This window comes from Magallana gigas, chromosome 8 (genome assembly GCF_963853765.1).
Source record: "Magallana gigas chromosome 8, xbMagGiga1.1, whole genome shotgun sequence".
Lineage (NCBI taxonomy): Eukaryota > Metazoa > Mollusca > Bivalvia > Ostreida > Ostreidae > Magallana > Magallana gigas.
Window position 1 is genome coordinate 1,276,989 of NC_088860.1, and position 2,484 is coordinate 1,279,472.

General features: G+C 35.8%; 1 long non-coding RNA gene across 1 annotated transcript; it reads left to right on the forward strand.

The window, feature by feature from the left end:
* The first annotated feature begins 720 nt into the window (after positions 1-720).
* Positions 721-2,107, forward strand: LOC136271048 (uncharacterized). The gene is made up of 2 exons (XR_010708842.1): positions 721-1,057; positions 1,556-2,107. It is a non-coding gene; the product is annotated as an uncharacterized lncRNA (long non-coding RNA).
* The last annotated feature ends 377 nt before the right edge of the window (positions 2,108-2,484 follow it).

The window sequence follows — 2,484 nt, forward strand, 5'->3', positions numbered from 1 at the left end:
CACCTGGAATTTTTAGTTTAATTTGAAATAAGAATGTACACTCAAACGTAAGCGCTTTTGTAACAATTATCTTTATCAAGCTGGATCCAGATACAAATATTTTAATATGTTCCCATTACGGACGATATGGCGAACGAGTCATCATAACTTAAACTGTTATTACTTCCGAGTCTCTAACATTTTTCAAATAAAACTTTAGTCTATGTCTGCAAATTACACTTGAAAGATGTCAGCCGACAGTAAGATAAAGCTAATGGAACAGGTTTTAAACAATATTTCATACAATGTTGTAAAGTGTGATTTTTCACAGTATTGCAGGCGTCTGAAGTATGTAAAATCCCGTACTTGCAGGCTGCTTTACATAGTCAGGCCAGATTGCTACAAAATTGCCACAGGCATACACATTTTCAACACAGTAGCGCCTTTATGATATAGTTGTTGTTGCTTCTTTGAATAACTGCCCAGCTTGGATGCTGCACTTGGCATATTTCGTTTTAAACATACTGTAGAATCTCTAAACTTTTTGTAATTTTGGTTGAATCATTATATAGAAATAATACTATTGAACTAAGGATTTTGAACATAATTGAAGAAACATGTCAGTTGACAGTAGCATAATTGTAATGCAAAATAAAATTTGTTTTGTAAAGTCTCGGACCTCGTCTCCTTATAGAAGACGCTAATTTCTATCGTTCAATTTCAGAGTTAAGATATGAAAACAAGATAGTTTGAACCTGGCAGACGAGTCTTTATAACTTAAACTGTTATTAAATCCAATATCTCTATAAAATTTGTTAACACTGCTTGAGTCTATGTTTGGAAATTACACTTTGTGACAATCACTGTTCATATCGAACACACCCGATTTTATTTTTCCCATAATTCTTTGCAACGTGCTTGGCCGACCCTAACAATAGGCGCTAAGTGATACCCGGCCGAGCTGTCCAGCGATAAAGACGTGCTTAGTGTGTGAAGGGGGTATCGTGTTAGAAGCCTGTGTGGCATGTTTTAGTTTCACAAGTTCAGCATTTGACGCGGACACGGATAGCTGACCGTGGTAAGTATTTATTCAGTTTGGTGTAGTTTATTTGTAAATTTTTGCCTTTTTATTAGTATTACGCAGTCGTCCTATAAAGTCACCTTGACCATTGTTCACTGTAGAGTTACCTGTGTGTTCACTGATGTGTGACTTTAGCGAGAGTGTTTAAATGGAATTCGTCTTTTTCTATAGTACAGTTTTTGCTATTGCTGTATAAAGAAACGGTGATTTAAAGGGCTATTTTCTATGCGTTATTTTATTTTACAATTTATTGTCACTTTTTCCACTTAACTACTTGGGCGGAAGTGCGTCACCGGAAGTCTCAGACGCCATATTGTTTACTGTAAACAAATAGCTTAGTTACCATATACTTACAATATTTTGAGATGTTGCCTTTAATATAATACTATTTATACATTATCATAGTTTGATACTATCAGTGAGATACTTATATGATGTATTATACAATATTGTTTTTATTATGGTGTTATGGTGTCACTTGTACACTTATTGTAGTGTCATATTGTTGATGTTGATGACGACGATGATGTTATGATGTTGATGACGACGACGATGATGATGGTCATGTCGATGATGATGGTGTAGATGATGTCGTTCATGGTGAAGTCGATGACGATGTGATGGTGATGTTGATGACGACGACGATGATGATGGTCATGTCGATGATGATGATGTAGATGATGTCGTTCATGGTGACGTCGGTGATGATTATGAAGTAGATGATTATGGTGATGACGATGATGTCTATTATGATTATGGTGTTGTAGGCGATGGTGTTGACGATAGTGTCGATGATTATGATGGCGATGGTGATGATGATGATTGTGGTGACGAAACTACTCTAGTTGTGGTTGTCCGTAGTTGGTCCAGGACTACAGCCCCGGAGATTCGGACACTCTTCTAATTTATTTTTGGTCATTTGTATAAACATCATATTTTTTCTTGTTGAGTGAAAGTTGTGTGAGTGTTTGTGTGGTTTAGTGTTTATATTTCTATCTTTTCTTTCTTTCTCTTATTTTTTTTGTTATTAAATTTTGTTAAATTTAAGATGTCTTGTTGTTGTTTGGAGTAGCCTCCGCTCATCCCGTTACACACTTTTGAACCAAGAATCATAAACATAATTGAAAGATGTCATCTGACGGTAAGATAAAATTTGTGCGACTCGTTTTAATCAATAATTCAAACCATTTTGTAAAGTGTGATTTTTCACAGTCTTGCAGGCGTCTGAAGTAGGTAAAATCCCGAACTTGCAGGCTGTTTTACTTGTTCAGACCAGATCGCTACAAATTGCCACAAGCAGACAGATTTCCAACACGGTGGTGCCTAAATGATAGATCTGCTGGTAGACTCTCTGAACAACAACCAAGCATGAATGCAACACCTGGAATTTTTAATTTAATTTGAAATAAGAATGTACACTCAAA